The 20,673-nt window shown below is 43.7% G+C and overlaps 1 protein-coding gene across 2 annotated transcripts in view; it reads right to left on the bottom strand.

Annotated features, from left to right (window-relative positions):
- LOC148107936 (uncharacterized) overlaps positions 1–20,673 on the bottom strand; it is an 84,656-nt gene that overhangs the window by 2,927 nt on the left and 61,056 nt on the right. Inside the window, exon 4 of one of the 2 annotated variants that reach the window (XM_087854237.1) lies at positions 1,399–1,660. The exons of the other annotated variant lie outside the window; for it this stretch is intronic. The gene's annotated coding sequence lies outside the window, so the exon portion shown is untranslated. Of the gene's footprint in view, positions 1–1,398; positions 1,661–20,673 lie in introns of those variants that run through there. 2 annotated transcript variants of the gene reach the window in all.

The raw sequence follows: 20,673 nt of genomic DNA on the forward strand, positions 1-20,673 counted from the left end.
GAAGGACAGGTTTTACCAGGGCTCCTCTCCCCAAACTTGAAAATCGAGTTCATCTGCCCCTTTACTCAGGGGCTTCCCTCCTATTCTTAAGAAAAAGTCAAATGCCCCACCTCCATGATGACTAGGGATCACTGTGTGGCCTAGGACTACTGGCTGCTGGCCAGTTGTCCCAGTTTCCTGGGTTCAGGGTTAAAACCAGCAGAGTCCCTAGCAACCTGATACAGGTCAATCAACTTAACGAGAACGGATCCCTCAGACCAGCTGTCCAGCACCCATGGGACCTACCGCGTCACCAAAACCCCTGGGGGACAAAAAGCTGGATCTGGAACCACAGGCTGGAGCTGTCCTTGGCCTTATGCAGAATTCTTGCTGTGTTTGGATCACAAGATAGGCTTTGTCCCCCTGGACTCGGATGGGGAAGGAGCAAGGAGGAACAGAGCTTTTCACCATCACCCCATACCTCGACTACACTCTTAAGTCTTGTCACGGTCGGATGTTGATAGCTGTTTGTAGAAGGAGAAACACAGGACTGTTAAGAGTTGGGCCGGGGACCTGTAACACCCAGACCTTCCTTCCTCGTCATCTATGCTCCTTCCCGCAAGGTCACAAGGGAATCTAGACTCCCTGAGGGCAAAGGGACACTTAGTCTAGCTGGTGTTTTGGCCTCAAACCCTATTGTCCAACTCCAGAGAAAAGGCTTCCTCTGGCTGAATCAGAACCAAAACACAGGGGTGCCTGGGTGGCTCAGTTGTTAAGCGTTGGACTTCAGCTCAGGGCGTGATCCTGGCGTTATAGGATCGAGCCCTGCATCCCTCTCCCACTCCCCCTGCTCGTGTTTCCTCTCTCTCTGGCTGTCTCTCTGCCAAATAAATAAATAAAATCTTTAAAAAAAAAAAAAAGAACCAAAGCACAAAATCCTAATCTCAGCTCAAACCACTGCGATGTGAGAAGAAGCCAAGCCAGGAGAGTCGCCGGGGACCAGAGCCGGAGAATGAGGGAGGGGTACAAAGCAAGGAAATATTTGCCCCAGTGGCTAAAGCCAGGTAGGTCTTTTAGCCAATGCATTAGGTATATCAACTGGGCCTGACGCTGCCCCCGCCCCGCCCCCCCAAGAATTCCTCAACCCTCTGGAAGCGCTGGTGCCCAAAGAGAGGCAGTGGCTGGGTGTCCAGGCCATGCTTTATTTTTCAGGAACCCTTACAGGTACAGAGTCTGAACAGACTACGCATGTGCTCTGAACCTCTATTTTAAAAGCTCTAGCGCTATGTCTGTGGCCCGTTAAAATGCCCCAGTTTGACCAGTTCATTGAGCTTGCCTCCTTTTGGGGGCGTGAGTTTCCCCTGCCTTGAAAGCCTCTCCTGTGCCAGCACCCACAGGACTGGTGTCAAGAGACCGGGGCTCTGGTATTTTTCAAAGTATATGTGATTGGTCTGAGGTAAACCATTTCTCCGTTTCCTCACCTGTAAAATTGACTGGACTAACCTTTTGGGATTAAGATTTCCTCCAGCTTTATGATTCATCTGTCTCACTCACGCACACATCTCCATCAGCCGGTCCTTGGAGAGAGCCTGTCTGTCTGTCAGACACGCACACGTACACACACTCATTCTGCTTTATCTCTGGATATTAATTCAAATGCCACGCTGAGCCACATTAGAGCCTGAGGCAACAGAAGAAAGAAAAATCATTAATACTGGTCTTCTATTTAAAATGTTGATACCTTGTTCGTCATGGATTTTTTTAACATTAATTTGGATTTGTAAAACATTCATCTTGATTACGGAGTTTTGGAGCCCCCTTAAACGGTACACCCAGGGTAAGTGACTCGCGTGCCTCGCCCTGGTTCCCCCCCTGCTAGTCCTTCTCTACATCTGGGTGAGCTGCCTTATGGGGAAACAAGAGACGACACGTGACCCACGTTACAAAGTTCCCCAGAGACGGCCGTACGGTGATTGTATTATCAGTGACCCACCTCTAATTTCTAGTTGCTTGTTGTTTTGTTTCCTTCAGCCTAAAAATTGAGTTCGGGGACCCTCTGGTCGGGTTTGTTGTTGTTGTTGTTTTTATCCCTCCCTCCACCGCCACATGCCAAGCGCAGAGATAAACCCTGAACGGTCGGAATGACGTAGCAGGACGCGCACTGAATCCAGATTTCACACCCACCTTTCTCTTGACCTTTCACGAGATGACTATTTATCATTTAAAAAATTTCTTTCTTAAGCCCAGACAATTAAAACACAAGCAGCTGGAAACCCAGAAAAGTCAAGCAGCCGTTTTAGCACAATTTTACCAGGTCATGAAAAAGAAGTTTGGGGTTCATTCCTCGCTTTTGCCTTGAAGAGTCAAGAGGAGCAGAGGGAAAGGAAGACTTAGGACAAAAGGCCTTATGGGACCAAGAGGGTTCCAGACCTCCTCATTCTGAGCAGCGTCACTGTTCTCTGACCTAAGAAACCCACCTGCTTGCAGCAGCGTCTATAGGAAGACGTCTTCGCACCACATTCACCTGGGCTCAGGATGGCGCGCAAAGGACGCAGCCCTGAAATGTTCCCTCGGCAAAGTCTGCATTAGAGGACATTTTGAAGGAATTTTCTTTCTTTCAATTTGATGCATTAATAAAGACCAAGAGCTATGAAAACGTATTCATGCTGAAATCCTAAAAGCCTTTAGCGAGTAGACAAGCGGGTAGGGGTGTCCAGGAGCTACAGGGAGGGAAGGCTCCAGGCTGTGTGCTCCTCTTTGGCCACTCCCTGGTTGCCTGCCCTGGAGCAAATCACCGACCCTCTCCTGGCTCCATTGTCTTTGTCTGGAAAAGTGGGTCTCCGCCAGAGGCTGCTAAAATCCCCTCTACCGCTGGTGTTACATAGGGGGCGCTAGGAAAGGACTGGGCAAAGTCTGTTAAATATTCCCTCCTGTCTCCCTGTCCTGTTGGCCTTTTTTCATAGTGTCAAGTTCTTAATTAGTAGGTTTCAGACGTGAAGAATACAAAGCTTTCCCGTACATTTGGGAAGAATGAAGGGTTGCCTTTTAGAGCAGAGAAAGAGAGCTGGCTTAGGTATCTTTCTGAAGCAAGCCACACCCCCACAAAAGTGAAATGGAAGCATGAAAGATCGTGAAAATCAGGAACTCTGCAAGCAAAGAACAAGTGCCCTGTTGGTATTTTTGAAAAGATTTTCATTCCATTTGCAACACCTTTGTGCTCCCTTTATGAATTTCTCCATCTCTTTCAACTCTACGATGAGCTATTTTTAAGACTGTTTTCCTTTCATACAGTAATACTGTTCATACAGGCAACTTAATTGTCATCGTACTTTTTCTTAGTCTTTCAAGACCTTTTGTTATGGTGAAATAATTTTAGGCACACCAAGCACAGATCCATTAAATATACTCTTTATTTCACTAATGAACTATTGTGGGTGGTAAAAATTAATTTCATTCTACCCATGATATTCACATATCTGTTAAATTTTTATAGTTGAGAAATGAAGGTCGCAAATAACTACAGTCAAATGAGAATTCCTCTTAAAATGTTAAGTCTGCTGTTTCACTTGGATGTCTTATCCAAGACATATCCAAAGAAAAATCTATAAAAATACTTCACAAAATGAAAATGGCTCAACAGTTCCAGTCACAGGGTGGATGTCGCAAATGTTTGTACAGACGGAAAATGCTTAGAAAACTGGAAGGCCCCTGTGTTGATGGATCAGAAGAGAAAAATCTCTGAGCAGATGTGTTTCAACTCATCTGGATGGATATGTCGGCTCTTAGCACAGTTGCTGAAACATGATGCTGATGAGACCAAGGGCCTGGACTGAATGGCCATACAGCTCAGCCAGTGTTGCTCAACTCAACAGGTCAGGCTGTAGCCCTAAAACCTCTCCGCCATTTTACATTTCACACATCTCTATGGGAGGTCACAAATGAGAAGGACAGAGGATGTGGATGAAGTCAGGTGAACCCTTCCCCACAGCATGGAAAGGAATGCCAAGCACAGGCTGTGCTCACTGAGGGCCAGGGAAGCCACTTCAACACACAATGGAGGTCACTTTTTTTTTTTTAAAGATTTTATTTATTTATTTGACAGAGAGAGACAGCCAGCGAGAGAGGGAACACAAGCAGGGGGAGTGGGAGAGGAAGAAGCAGGCTCATAGTGGAGGAGCCTGATGTGGGGCTCGATCCCAGAACGCCGGGATCACGCCCTGAGCTGAAGGCAGACGCCTAACCGCTGTACCACCCAGGCGCCCCAATGGAGGTCAGATTTTAACAATAACAGGTCAGACCCAATAACTCTGATTGGAAGGTGGGAAGAAAAAAGAAAAAACCCATCCCCAACACAATAATGATAACAATGATCCCAGTTGGGGCACCTGGGTGGCTCAGTTGGTGAAGTGTCCAACTCTTGATTTTGGCTCAGGTCATGATCTCAGGGCTGTGGGCTCCAGCCCCACACTGGGCTCCCTGCTCAGCATGGAGTCTGCTTGAGATTCTCTCCCTATCCCTACCCCTCCCCCCAACTCACTCTCTTTCAAATATAATATATGATACATGAAATATATGATATAATATAAAATATAATTATCCCAGTTGGCAGGTGGATGGCTGGGGAGAGGCATGTGCCTTCAGACAAGAAGGGCAAAAGCCAGAGTTCTCTTGAGGGAAACAGGACAAGTATCACAAAGCAATGAAGGTCTGAGCCCTGTACCCAAAGATAAATCTTTCCAGAACTACCAAGGACCTTGACAAATGTAAAATTGGGGTTGACTAGTAAGTGCCCCCTTATTTACAACCAGTGCCTTCCAGAGCCAACTCTGACTTACTTAATGTCAGTGCCCGCGGACAAAGCAGTGGCATATGGATTTTTCTTTAGTCCGATTTAATTCCGGTTTCTGGCTTAAATGTGTGCAGAGGGCTCCACGAGCCTGGTGCCTTCGCCCCACTGCTTCCTGACTCCTCTCTCATTTCTCTCCTCCTTTCTTTCTAAACTCCACACCACAGGCTAAGGAGAGGATACCCTCAAAGAGAGTAAAAAGAAGACAGTCTGAAAGAAAACAGATAAGAGTCTCCAGATTCGTGTGCCATGGCCCCCAAATAATGACTAAGGAAAGTCTGATGGCATTCATACCAATGTGGGGTTTGGGGCTTACCAACATAACCAGAAAGATCAGCGGCAGCTTTAAAGAAAAAAGGAAGAGAAAGAATGAAAATGCAGTTGTCATATTTTTGCAGTCTATAAAAATAATTATTTCATTGTACTTCCACACACGCACTCACACACACGACCTGATACCTTTTTTTTATTATTATTATTAAATGGCAATGAGCCAGGAAAGACTGCAGAGAATAAGAAGTGGAGCCTGCCTCAAAGAAAAAAAGGATTTCTCTCCTCAAGTGACAGTAAATTGGATAAATGCTATTTTTAGATGAAATATAGCTAACTGATGTCCAGATGTGAGTCTGCCACATGAAGAGAAAAACAAATCTATCTAAAGCACTGAGCTGTACTTGAAAACATTTTTTAAAAATTTCTGGTGATAATGATTTATAAGGGAAAGACTTCGACACGGGGTACTGACCATCAGCCTCTGCAGAGGTTCACTTGGGAACAACAGTTGCACACATGGCTTCAACATGGAGAGGATCCCAAGGTTTACATTCCTGATTTAATTGTTCCTTACTCTCCGGACTTGCAACTTGTCGGCAGTATGCTTCCACATGAGCATGAAGGAATAGCAGAGAGGAACCACGCACATCAGGATTTCTGCGCTAAGCCAGTGGGGTCCTCTCATGGCCGTCACCTTGAGAGGTCATCTTCCGGTTCCAGTGATGCAGCTTCTGCCGCAGACATTCTTGGAAGTCCTCCTACTCATTCACACAACGCATTTATAAAGCACCTACAGTTTTCCGAGCTGAGCATCAGGTGATGAGCAGAACAGATGCAGCCCCTGCCCTCACGCTTACGGTCTTAGTGGAATTGCTTTTGGAGCCCAGATTACAAATTGCCAAGGAAAATCAATTGTAGTACTTTAGTGACACAAATAATGGCGTTGGGTTTGATCACAGTCTTCATTAATGCGCATGACCCTGAATAATGGCTGGCCATTTGAAAAAAAAAGTCAACCCCTGAAGTAGAGTCGCTGAAGATATTCAAAGTAATGTGATACAGGCTTGAAGAGAAGAGTTGTACCAATAAATTATTGGGCGATGTCCTCATGGCTAGAATCAAGGCTTGGCCTCTCCAAGTGACTCCACAGTTCACGCTCCTACAAGGGGGTAAGGACATCTACCCGGGGACAGCAGCAAGGTGGCAGGAAAGAGGTAGGGGAGAGGACATGGCAGGAAACTAGATAGAGGAAGTCCTGGCAGGTGATAAAATCCCTGGAGAGAGGAGGGAGTGGAGCGTGAGGGAGAGAAGCATTATATAAGACCAGCTTCGGAGAGTTGAACCCTGGTGGTTGGAGAAACCTGGTCGAGTATATAAGAGAATTCATCCCAAACTGGACGCAAGAGCACAAGAACTAGGTCAGGAACCTGGGCACCAAAGCCCAGGGGAGAAGAAATAGCCAGGTTACCCAACACAGCCTGACCACTAGGAGCTAGACAGGTGATCCGGCCTCCCCTAGGGCTGGACAAGGAAGTGGCCAGGCGACATGGCTTCACAGGCCCTGGAAGTGTCTGGCACTTCTACTGGTAGGATCAGCCACAACCCCTTTAAAACCTTCGAGATCACCTGGTTGGCCCCTCCTTTGTCCCAAGACAGCCATGAAGGAGCATAAGGGTAACTGTGTACTCATTTATAGACAATCAAGGGTTAAGATGGAACAGGGACTAAGGACTTTGACATTATTTCCTAATGATTTCTTAAATATCCGGTAGCCATCAGAAGACTCACATATACAAAAGGATCTTTTTTTTTTTCATAATTGACACATCATATGCAGTGTTTTGTAGGGTCTGTTTTTTTCTTCCCCAGGTGGATTTGCATGTGGCTCTCCTACTCTACATCCCTCAGAAATAGCTCACTCTGGAGAGAAGTCCAGCTGCAACCTGGAACAGCTCAAACTGAAGAAGAAATCAGGCCTGAAGCATCCATTTTGCTCACATCGTACTCTACGACTCAGTCACCCAGAGTCTGTGGTCCTGTCCCTTCTCAAGGGCCATCCCATCTGGATAAGCTTTGAAGCCCAGCAGATCCGAAATGTATTTATCTTGCACTCCTTGGCACCATGGGCAATACACCACCACCCCTCCCCCCATAGGACTTATCGTGGAATTGTCCGCTTGGATTTCCATCTCAATGCCCTGCTTGAAAATGTACCTCAAATACCCAACTATGATTGGCCTGGTGGGTGGGGACCACACGTCCCCACTTTGCTACATACACGGCTGCTCTTTGTATTTTAAATCACTTTGCTAAACGAGTCTCCATGTAAGATTTCCTTTGATAAAACAAAAAGATTGGAGGATGTTCTATTATATATTTATTTTCAGTAGGGAGGTGGGGGTGCTTGAAATCACTTTTCTAGACCAAGGGTCAGCAGTCATATGAACCACATGTGGGATGAACAGAGCTAGACAGTGGGGTAAGCAGATTCCTTCTGTGGTCTGTTAAGACCAAGGCATTAGTCAAGAAAGAAAGAAAGAAAAAAAAAAAAACCCAAAACACATGGGAAATAGGTAAAAGGAGAAAGAAGAGGGATGTCAGAGAAAGAAAAAACCAACTGAGGGGCACCTGGGGGGCTCAGTCGGTTGAGCACCCAACTCTTGGTTTCGGCCCAGGTGGTGATCTCAGAGTGTCGAGATGGAGCCCCACCTCGGGCTCTGTGCTCAGTGGGAGTCTGCTTAAGATTCTTTCCTCCTCCCTCTCCCTCCCCCTTCTGCTCCTTCCCCTGCTCATACTCTCTCTAAAATAGAGACTGTGAATTCCCGCTCTTCGGGACCCAAGTTGAAAACCTCCACGGGAAGGCATCAGCCCACAGCAATGACCTTAGGTTTCCTCTCAGTTCTGTAGTGCTGGTTGTGGAAGCAAAAATCTGGATTCGTAACTTTTAAGGCTGTACTCATCATTTTTACCTACTTCTCACATGGATGCGACAATGAACCACACCCAAAGTTTTGAGCATGGGCTTTCAAGTACTTCACTCAGGATTCTTGTATGATTTAATAGCCTTTCTCAGAGACTCTCCAAACCATATGTTTGCATCTCTAATTGGAACAAATACTGCCACTGTCAGTTTCAAGTGAAGTTTACCACTTGCCACACGTGTTTCAACAGTTGTCATATTACTGGCTCCCCTTGGAAGTACAGACTGTTGAAGTTTGTGCTGACATCCAGAATTATTTGGTTATTTTCACAGGAATGACCTCCTGGTGTCATCCTTAAACCTCTACTACTCCTTTAAGTCTCGTTATTGATACTGAAACTTTTCATCAGCCTTTCATTTAGAACCTGAAGACCAAGTAGTCCAAGTCCATACCCCATCATGCTTGATCATTACCCAAAATTATCATTCTCTTTTCTGGCCATCCATGCTCTCTTGCACTAAACAAAATAGAGTTTAACTCGTGCACAGACTTCCTTCTGAGCTCCAGCCTGGCATTCCCAGGGGCTTACTACATCACCACTTAGATGTCCCAAAGGCACCTTAAACTCAACGTGCCAAACTGGACTTTTCTTTCCTCCACATCTACTCCTCTGTCTACCTGCACTCACCATACTCACAATGCTTAAGACAAAGATAATGGAACTTCTTCCTTCTTGACTCTCAGAGCCGATGGGTGTCACGGTCTTAATGATTCTGCCTCCTTCATACCTAAGCACTTTAGTCCGGGCCTTCTTCATCCTCCTTCCGGGTTACTGCAACACTTGAACTGGACTTCCCTGTTCCACCTTTTTCTCCCTTCAGTCAGTTGCCCATAACCTTTCCAAATTACAAATCTGATTTTATAACCACTCCTACTTAAAACCCTTCAATAGATGCCCCTTGCCTTCAGAATGCAAACCAAACTCCTTAGCCTAGAATTCTGTGCTCTCCATAAGCTGTCCTCGGCGTGCCCTCCACTCCCCCAGGCCGGCACCCAAAACTCAGGCCCACTAAACCACCTGCCAAGCCTCCAAAAGAAGCCTTCCCCTCTTGGCCACCTTTCTCCCCTTGCTGAACACCCGCTCATTCTTCAAAAATATGTGGACTGTTTATGCTGGCGCTATTTTGGTGCTGGACACACATAATTTCTAATCCTCCCAACAACCTATGGGACTTGCAGACTTTGCTGAAGGTCACCCAGCTGACGAGCAGGTAAAAAGAGACTTCGATCCAAGCCTGCCTGATTCCAGTGCCTACATTCTTTCCATGAAGTCAAGATGCCTCGCTTTAAAACTACACTCAGATGTCTTCTCCGGAGGGCCTCCCCTGACTTCTCCTGTTGCTGGCGCTTCCAGCACCCTGCCTGGGGTTTCCTCTACTGGCCTCAGGTAATGTGCGGTGCCCGCGATCATCGGACCCTGTCCTGGGCTGTGAGCTGCTAGCAGGCAGATGTGGGGCCTTTTCATTAAGAAACAAAAACAAAAACCCAAAACTATTTACAGATGTTAAAATTCAAATAAACTATCAAACAATGAGTAGACCCCACCCCAGCTCCTTAGAAGTCATCAGTGTTAACCCACTGCCTGTGTAACCTTCCAGACTTTTAGGGCTATGGAAATAGATGTACACGCACTCTTCCCTCCAACAGATGGGCTCATGTGACACATGCTTGCCTGTAATTTGCTTTTTACATTAGACTACGCCTTAGACATTTTTCTACATTACTACATGTAGATCACCATCTTTTTTCTTTTTTTGTAGAAATAAATCCACAATACTATTTTCACAACTCATATAAATGAATAAAACCTACTATTTAAAGGTTAGAAAGTCAGGGGCGGGGGAAGAAAAGGCCTCGCTATATGCGGGTTACAAGAGAAACACCTAAAACATGATGCAGAAAGATTAAAAGTCAAGAAATTCATCGCATAAAACAAGAATATGGGTCTGTGTTTGTGTATATAAATAAATAAATGGAAGAAAAGGGAAATTTCTGCCTTACAGAATAAAGCCAACTGACAAATACGGAAGGAGTGATAGAAGTGGAAAGTTGTCATTTGGCAACCATCGTGGCAATGATAGATCCAGGCAAAAGTCATTCATTGTTGACTAAAACTAAAGGGTAAAAATCGGAGGTGTAAGAGCATATTTACAATATCCTCTCAAAATCGACTTCCCCAAGAGAGAACAATCTTGTAAGTCACAAAGGGAAAAGTAACTTTCCAACGAAAACACTCGACAGGCACCACTTCAACCAAGTGAGCGAAACTGACACCACAATTAAGGGGACCTATAGCCATCATCTGATGTGATGGACAAAGGAGGACACACATTACTTCTGGAGCATTTCTGTCAAAACACATAACCTGAATATAAGCGTGAGGAAGCATCAGACAAACCCAAATCAAGACACATATCGCAAAGTAACTGAGCGGACCCTTCAAAAATGTCAAGTTCACAAAAGACAATGAAAGCAGAGAGGAGGCTTTTCTGATTAAAGGTAACTACAGAGATGTGACTACAGAATGCAACCTGTGATCTGGGACTTTCTTTTGCTATACCACATGTTACAGGAACAAATACCAATAAACTTTGAAAATTACGAATCTACCATTTCTCCTTAAAATTCTTCAAGAGACACCCCTTTTGCCTTCAAAATACAAACCAGGCTGCCTGGGTGGCTCAGTTGGGTAAGCATCGGACTCCGTTTTGGCTCAGGTCATGATCTCAGGGTCATGGGACCAAGTGCCATGTTGGGCTCTAGGCTCAGCAGGGAGTCTGCTTAAGATTCTGTCTCCCTCTCCTTCTGCCCCTCCCTGGCTCATACCCTCTCTAAATAAAATCTTAAACACACACACACACACCCCAAACTCCTCAGCATGGAATTCACTGCTCATAAGCAGTCTCCTTTGTAAATACTTCTGTATGTATCTCTAAACCATGACTTTCTTGTTAGAATAGCTGTAATGTCATACTGCGCTGGATGTGGGAGCCATAGGAAACTCAAACAGAGCCTGCGTGCCAGCCCCCACCATCCGGGACATCAGAACCACTGGGGTGCCCTTGTTGCAGATGGGCTGTCTTCTGGATCTCTGAAGCTGGTGTTCAAGTGTGCTGTTTTCAGCCCTCCCTCCAGGGGATTAAAATGTGAGTTGGCCCCTGCCAACCTCTTCGTTCTCCCATCCTCTGCCCTTAAGGTCTGTGTGATGACAAACTGTAGTTCTGGGGACCTACAGTCTTGACCCGCCACCTCTGGAGTTTTTGTCCTGTTCTACCCTCTCCCCTGGGCTGGCACGTGGCTCCTCTGGGCTCCTGGAATGCTCCAGCATTGCCACACAGGACGTTGCCATAGATACATGTCTATCGTCTTCAATGGAGGTATCTCCTTGAGGTTGACCACCAAGCAGTGTGGACTGCACGGAACCAGAGGCTCTCAAGTCTGGGAGAAAGGGGCAAGAGGTCACTGGGTTGGAAATTCGAGAAAGGCCTCCTGGAGGGAGTGGCCTTTGGGATGAATGGAGACCTATAATTGGGCTTATAACTACCTAATTTGAGTCCTCTGAACACTCCAGGCATTTCATTTCACTTCTCCGCCTCTTCCCCTGCTTTAATTGCGACCTTCTGCATCTTGAGGGTGGTTTAGAACATGGTCTTAAAGAGTCTGAGAACACTGGGCTTTGCACCTGTGTAGCCTGAGCCCCAATGTACCTCACTGACTTCGGGTTCCTCATCAGGGAACTGGGAATAATGGCACTTTGTAGGATTGCAGTACCATTACATGGAATATTCTAGATAGAGTCAACAGGGAACCACTGATGGTGAGCAGCTGAACAGTCATTATGAGGCAGGCTGGAGGATTCTAAGACATCTGTCATATCCCAAGCAGCAAAATCATTACCTGACTTTTTATTTTTTTTAAGACTTTGAGAGAGAGCATGAGCAGGGGAGAGGGGCAGAGGGAGAGAGAAAAGCAGAGTCCCTGCTGAGCCGGGGGCCCAACATGGGGCTTGATCCCAGGCCCCCAGGATCATGACCTGAGCCGAAGGCAGACGTTTAACTGACTGAGGCACCCAGCTGCCCCTACCTGACTCCAGACTCTTTTTAATTAAATGTTTTATTTTGGAATCACTGTAGATTCACATGCAATTATAAGAAGTAATACAGAGAAATCTCATATACCCTTTATCCGATGGTAACTTTTTCTTTAAGATTTATTAGCATGCGGGTGAGGTGGTTAAGGGGCAGAGGGAGACGGAGAGAGAAACTTAAGCAGACTCTCAGCACGGAGTTCAACGCAGGGCTCGATCTCACAACCCTGAGATCACGACCTGAGCCGAAACCAAGAGTCAGACACTCAACTGACTGCACCACCGAGGCTCCCCTCCAGTAGTAACTTCTAAAACTATATATAGCCAATGTCACAACCAGGATATTGACATTGATACAGTCAAGATGCAGAACATTTCCTTTACCACAAGGATCTCCCATGTTAGTCATTTTATTACTACATCCGCTTCTCTCTTACCCCCTCCCCTCCTTAACCCCTGGCAACCACTAATCCATTTCTATAATTTTATCATTGCAAGAATGTCATATAAATGGAATCACGCAGTATATAACCTTTGGGGATTGGCTTTATTCACTCAGGCCTAATCCTCTGGAGAGTCATACGGGGGTTGTATGTATCAATAGTTCATTTCTTCATATGGTTCAATAGTATTTTGAATGCACCACACTTCATTTAACCATTCACATGCTGAAAGACATTTGGGGTGTTTCCAATTTTCAGCTATAAAACTGCAATTAACATTTGTGTACAGGGTTTTGTGTGAACTGAACATCCGTTTTCATTTTTCTGAAATAAATGTCCAGGAGCATAATGGCTGAGTTGTATGGTTGTTACAGCTTTAAGAAATTGCCAAACTGTTTTCCAGAGAAGGTGCACCATTTTATTCACATAAGCAATACATAAGTGATGCAGTCTGTCTCTGTCCTTGTCTGATAACGACACTATTTTGACAGGGAAATAGTATTTCATGGTTTTGGTTTGGATTTCCCGAATGGCTAATGATAATATTGAACATCCTTCCACGTGCTTATTTGCCCTCTTTAAGGTCTTCATGTCTTTTGGCCATCCCCTAATTGGATTTTTGCCTATTTTACTATTGAGTTTTGAGAATTATTTATACATTCTAGATACTGGTCCTTTGTCAGATATGTGGCTTACAAATATTTTCTCTGTAGAAAGCTGTCCGTAGCTGTTTTTTTAATCCTCTTAATTCTTTTGCAGAACAATATCTAATGAAGTCGAATTTATCAATTTTTCCTTTTATGAATCCTGCTTTTCATGTCATCTAGGAACCCCGCCTAGCCCTATATCTCAAAGAGTCTATTTTTTTCTAAAAATCTTACAGTTTTACATTTCATATATGTTTGTAACACAGTTAATTTTTGTATAGTGTGAGATTTAGGTCAAGGGTTTGTGTTTTCCCCACCTATGCATGTCCAATTACCACAGCACCATTTCTTGAAAAGGCTTTCATCCACTGAATTGTTTTTACATCTTTGTTAAAAATCAGTTGGGCACATTTGTGTGGGTCCATTTCTAGATTTTTTTCTATTCCTTGATACGTGTCTAATGTGTGTCTTTGCCAATACTATGCAATCTTAATTACTACAGCTTTATAGTAAGTCTTGAAATCAGGTAGACTGATTACTCCCAATTTATTTTTCAAAATTCTTTTAGCTTTCTGTTTTGATTTTCCATATACATTTTAGAATAGCCTTGACTATATCTATAAAAAAAATCTTTCTGGGATTTTTGTAGGAATTACATTAAACCTTTATATTCATTTGGGGGAAAATTGACATTTTTACTATGCTGAGACTTCAATCCATGAACATGGAATATCTCTCCATTTATTTAGATTTTCTTTGACACCTTTCATCATGTTGTATAGTTTACAACATACAAGTCCTATACTTGTTTTGTTAGATTTTTACTTAGACATTTGTTAATAGTATTGTATTTTAAATTTTGGTATCCATATGTTTTTGCTAGCATATAGATATATAATGTTTTTGTTTTTTGGGTTTTTTTTAAGATTTTATTTTTTTAAGAGAGAAAGCACAAGCAGAGGATGGGCAGAGGGAGAAGCAGAGTCCTTGCTGAGCAGGGAGCCTGATGCGGGGCTTGATCCCAGGACTCTGGGATCATGACCTGAGCTGAAGGCAGACACCCAACTGAGCCACAGGCACCCCTAGATCTACATGCAGAAATCCACTATATCACACACCCTGTTGGACTCACTTATTAGTTTCACATGGCTTTTTGTTTTTTGGTTTCTTCTTTTGCAAGTTCTTTGAGATTTTCTATGTGGACAATCTGTCATCTGCAAATAGGGACTTTTATTCCTTCCTTCCTAATTTCTGTGCCTTTTCTTTCCTTATTGAACTGCTAGAACTTCCACCACTATGTTCATTAGGAATGGTAAGAGTGGACATCCTTGTTACCTTTTTAAACTTTTTTTTTTTTAAGTAATCTCTATGCCAACCATGGGGCTCAAACTCATGACCCTGAGATCAAGAGTCACATGCTCCACCAACGGAGCCAGCCAGGTGCCCTGCCTTATTCCCAATCTTAAGGGGAAACATCAATCTTTCACCATTAACTAGAATGTTAGCTGTTGTGGATTTTTTCTGTAGATGCTGAGAGCCACAGGATAGACATTCCCATTCAAAAAGGGAGATGGAGGAAAGAAGGATAGGGAGATGGGTCTCAACTAAATCCCAAACATACCAAGGCAAATTCCACTAAACCTTGAGAATGATCAGTCCTCTTTGGTTTAGATGCTCTGCCTTCTGGACCCACTGGGACAGCAGTCCCACCCCCCTGGCTCCATCAGGCAGGAATCATGGCCCCAAGAATTCAGGGCTCCTATCCCCCAGGCTTCAGTCAGGCCTCATGTCTTGTTGAAACCCAGATCTCTAAATTGCTTTCAAGGTTCTTCTCCTTTTTTGAAAAGCACCTGTTTGCTGCTGAATAGCTCTCTGGTCCAGTCCTGTAGGAACTAAGAAATCTGACAGCCTTCCTTCATTTCATCTCATTTTTAAATGTCCCCTTTAATTCAAATTGGCAGTGTCTTTGCTGATATTGTCCCATCTCTTTTCCTGTGTTCTGTTGAAATGGCGGATTGATTCCACAAATCACACCCATGATCTCTTTACCAAATGGTTGTTCAGCCACACTCCTAGTGTTCTCTTTGCAACAACCTTTCTCATTTTTTGCAATATGGATAGGCTGAAAACTTTCTAAATCTTCAAGTTATGGTTCCTTTTTGCTTAATAATTCTTTCTTCAGTTCATCTTTCCTCTTTCACATTTTACTATAAGTATTCAGAAACCAAGTTTCTCCTTTGACGTTTTTGTACAAAATGTCCTCAGCTAAGTATCTGACTGTGTCATCCACAAGTTTTACCTTCCACAAAACACTAGAACACAGTTCAGCCAAGTTCTTTGCTCTTTTATAACAAGGAACATCTTTCCTTCAGTGTCCAGATACCTGTTCCTCATTTCTGAGATCTCAAGCAGAATCATTTAACATCTGTATTTCTAGTATGTACCATAAAACTCTTCCAGCTTCTACTCATTACCCAAAGTCACTTCTGCAGGTTTAAGTGTTTATTACAACAGCACCCCACTTCTTAATACCAAAATCTGTCGTCTGCTTGGGCGGCTACAACAAAATACACAGCACAGACTGGGTGACTTAACCGAAATTTTTCTCACAGTTCTTGAGACTGAAAGTTCAAAGTCAATGTGCAACAGGGTCCATGCCTGGTGAGGGCTCTCTCTTTGGGTTGCCAATGGCCACCACTCACTGTGTCCTCACAAGACAGAGAGAGCAATCTCTCACTTCTTCTTCTTATAAGCCACTAATCCCATCATGAGAGCCTCACTTTCATGACCTCATTTAACTCAAATGACCTCCCAAAGGCCTCATCTCCAGATTGTATCACATTGGTGGTTGGAGTTTCAATATATAAATCTGGGGGGTACACATCTCAGTCCATAGCATCGTCTAGAAGTTTTCTGTCTTGCTAAACTGCTCCCTTCCCAATCCTTTGGCTAGAGACAGCAGGCTTTTGTTAAGGTTTTCTTGTCTACTCCTATTGGCATTTCTAGGTTGCTGGCTTCTTCAGCTCCAAGTGTGGGATGTAAGAGGGAAAAAGAAAAGGAATTTGCTGTCGTATTGTTCCTCGGGTCCTGAAGCCCCTAGCCATCCTGCCTTTTTTCTACCTGTCAGAGTCTTACATTTTCTGTCATATCTGGCATTTTCACTGTAAGCCTCTTTGCCACAAGCATTTTTTGCCATTAACTAATTAACTGTAATGCAATTCTGTCGTAAAAGAAAAAAAAAATAACCAGTTGATAGTTTGATTTGTTTGGCAGTTTAGTTCCAACTGGTTGACAGTTTGGTTTCCTTTCTCCATTGATGCAGTACTTCCACTTTTATATTATATAAATCTTAGCCCTCATAATGGTCTATACAGTGGTGCAGAGGTTTGAACCCACGTTTCCCATAGAACTTTGGAACAGCTATCAACAGACATGGGAAAATACGCCAAGAACAAACAACTGTGTGAAAAGCTTTCATAATGCAACACAAAGCTCAGTTAGAAATGTGCGTCCTAGTATTTGGAAACGGATAACTGCTTCTAAAAGAGAAAACACGCGGGGCACCTGGGTGGCTCAGTCAGTTGAGCATCTGCCTTTGGCTCAGGTTGTGATCCCAGGGTCCTGGGATGGAGCCCCATGTCAGGCTCCCTGCTTAGTGCGGAGTCTGCTTCTCCCTCTGCCTCCCCGTCTGTGCTCATGCACGCGCTTTCTCGCTCTCAAATAAATAAAATCTTAAAAAAAAAAACAAAAAACCAAAAACATGCAATGCCAAATGAGGGGATAAATCAACAAAAGGGAAAAAACAGTAGAATACCTTGAAGGAAAGACCTCAAAAGCCGCTTAGGTAAAATCCACAAAATTAAATCAGTTATTTGCATAGTATTGCCACGGATCTGCATACACTGGAAATGTATTCAAATATTCTATATCTCACAATAAAGTCTTTTTAATCTTGTTCTTCATTTCTCATGTTTCATTAGGTTCTTTTTAATGGATGCCCTTCTTATTTTTCATGATTTTTCTCTGTTATGGCAAAATCGCCTTGTGGCAAATTAGTTAAGCAGTGAAAATGCTTGCAGTGAAACTACCTAGAACCCATTTCTCACATAATGTCTAAGGTTTTTAGTTGTACTTTGAGGAAGGAATAGGGAAAAGTGTATCTACTCTACCCTCCTGCTACTTATTTTTTTAAGGACTCTGTTGGAGGGCTGTGCCATAAATTACTGATGAACATTTAGGTTGCTAATAAACATAATTTTTTTCATATTAAAAACAATGCTGCAATAAACAAGGGAGTCGATTGGGTGTTTGCTTGTTTTTCATTTCTGTATCACCGGGGCTCAGCAGTGCCAAGCTAATAAACATTTACTGCATGAATAAATGCATCATGACTAACATGCCTACCTCTTGACCTCGTGTGCACCATTGCTCCAAAGACTCTTGGCACATCAAGAGCGGACTAAAAACCTCAACAGTTAGAACTGATGTTGACTAAAAAGTAGCTTATTAAGTGATAAAGACCCGAGATATGCCTTCTCCATCAGTATTTGCATTTTATGGTGGAAAGAACTTAGCTTTCCAGGTATGGGTGCAAATAGGATTAGAAGAAATTTATCAAAATCCCACAGTTAACTCAGATTACAGGTGGTTTAAAATTTCTTAGTATTGGACACCTAGGTGGCTCCGTTGGTTAAGCGTCTGCCTTTGGCTCAGGTCATGATCTCAGGTTCCTGGGATTGAGTCCCAGGCCAGGCTCCCTGCTCAGTGGGGAGTCTGCTTCTCCCTCTCCCTCTGCACCTCCCCCTGGTCGTGCTCTCTCTCTCAAATAAATAAATGGAAATCTTTAAAAAAAAATTTCTAGTGTCCCAAGTTTTCTACAAAGATCACATATTCAATCCGAAAAGAACAAAACGAAAATTATTCTAAGGGTAGACAGAAGAGTTTTTAACACATAGTGACCTAAAGCTGTGGTCATTGGTGGGGAGGGGGTGTCTAGAGTCTCCATTAAAAAAAAAAATCATGCTGTCTGTCAATTAACTGGTAATCCTGGCCCTGCATTAATTTGGAAATAGATGTGAAAGCATAAGTGGGATGTGTCGGTCCACAAAAACATCGTCTAAGGGTGACAGGCCTGTGGGTGACCTGCACGGAGTTTCACAGAGCGGTACTCAGCATTGGTCAGGTGAGTGAGCTACGTGGGTGACAGGCTAATAACAGAAGCTGACATTTACTGAGCCCATACTTCACATAAGGTACTGTTCTGGATGCTTTCCATGGAGCATTGCCTCCCAACACTTTCACAGATGAGAAGACAGAGGCAGAACGGCCTCATGTGATTCCCCTCAGTCACACAGTAACAAGCAAAGGAGCTAGTACTTAAAGCACAGAATCCAAACTTTTAATTTCAAGGATATCAAGAAGGCCTCCTCTACCCTAAAAATCTTCCAGCTGTTTCTTGATAGGTCATGCTTGCCAAAAGCCACATTAAGGTGTTTCTGTGTGAAGAGAAGATGCAACTAATCTTGTCCATGGGAATTCTATGTGGGCAAGTACATCCCTGCGACATTTCCCGGTGGCTTGCCACAGATTTTTTACTCCTGCTACCTCTAGGACACACCCCATGATTTGCTCTCATTTTGAACTTTAAGATTTTATTTTTTAAGTAATCTCTGTGGCTAACATGGGGTTTGAACTCACAACCCCCAGACCAGGAGTCGCATGCTCTACTGACTGAGCCAGCCAGGCGCCCCCATCTTGAACTTTGACCAGTACGAGACCTTTGCCTTTAGAACAAGTCCTGGCCCCTTCATCATTTGTACATCAATACCTTTTGTAGTCCTATCCTTAGGTTCTGTTCTAGTTGCTTCTCATGTTCATTTATATCTGTAGTCCCTGTGATGGGGACTTGACAACACTAGAGATTCCGCACTCGTCTAAACTTGGTATTCGCATCGACGTACGCTAAGACTGATTAGTATTTTCTCCAGTAAATGCGCATGAAGGCATAATTTCCTGGGCCAGAAAATAAGAATAGACTGCAAAACTATTAAAAATGGAGGGGATGAGGCGCCTGGGTGGCACAGTTGGTTAGGGGTCGGACTCTTGGTTTTGGCTCAGGTCACGATCTCGGGGTTATGAGCTCAAGCCCCACATCAGGCTCCACGCTCAGCACATGGTCTGCTTGAGTTTCTCTCTTCATCTGCCCCTCCCTCCCACCCTTTCTAATAACAAATAAATCTTAAAAAAAAATGGAAGGGAGGACTTTGGGTGATGGTGTTGGTTATGTGAGTGATATCCATTAAGTTCCAGACCCTTCACATATTGTCTTGTATCTATAATCTTCACAGCCTTGGCCATGATTTTAGTTCCCTTTTACAGATAGAGAACACAAGGCTCAGAGAAGTTACGTAAGGTTACATAGCCAAGATTCAAATCCAGGTCTGTCTGGTTTGCAAACCTAGAGTTCTTTCCCCATTTCTATGCTGGTTGAACGTTGCTGGAGGAATAAAAAGGAAAGGTTGGGGGCTATATATATTGTCTATATATACAAATATACTATAAGCCCATTACTGGGCTTTTGGCTATTAGGTGACATTGGCTCACAAACTTCAGTTGATTTTTTTAAGCACGCACACACACACACACACACACACACACACACACACACGTAATGTAGTTCTTGGAAAATATTCTGCCAAGAATCATTGGGGGACAAAATGTCTAAACAAAATTGGTTTTGACTCTGCCCAATGAATTATAACACTAACTTCAGTGCATAATATTTCTTCTGTGCCTCCTAAATCCTTTTTGCAGAAAACTAAGTTAACTTTTCACATTTGGAAAACTCATGATTTCCAATTCCATTTGGTCTTTCTGAGGCTTGAACTAAATTGTAGGACTTGTACTTATTTGCTCTAGGGCAACAGTTCTCAAAGTATGGTCTGTGGGCTCTGGGGATCTCTGAGGTCTTTCTGGGGGTGTCCACAGAACTATCTTCACAATACTACTAAAATGCTATTTGCCTTTTCTCGGTGTTGAAATTTTCACTGCTGTTACACAACACTGCTGGGTAAAAGGGCTGGGGCCGTAGCATAAATCAGGGCAGTGGAACCAAACTCTACTAGTATGAAAGGCCCATTGACTTAAGAGAATGGAAAGACAAACCACAGTCTGGGAGAAAATATTTACATAACACATATCTGACAAAGGACTAGTATCTAAAATATACAAAGAACTTAAACTCAACAATAACAAACAACACGATTTAAAAATGGGCAAAAGACCTCAATAGACACCTCACTAAAAAAGATACACAGATAGAAAATAAGCATCGGGAGGGTGCCTGGCTGGCTCAGTCAGAAGAGCATGCGACTGTTGATTTCAGGGTCATGGGTTCAAGCCCCATGCTGGGTGTAGG

Source organism: Ursus americanus, chromosome 23 (assembly GCF_024610735.1).
Source record: "Ursus americanus isolate L20-20 chromosome 23, mUrsAme1.1.p, whole genome shotgun sequence".
NCBI classification, from domain to species: Eukaryota; Metazoa; Chordata; class Mammalia; order Carnivora; family Ursidae; genus Ursus; species Ursus americanus.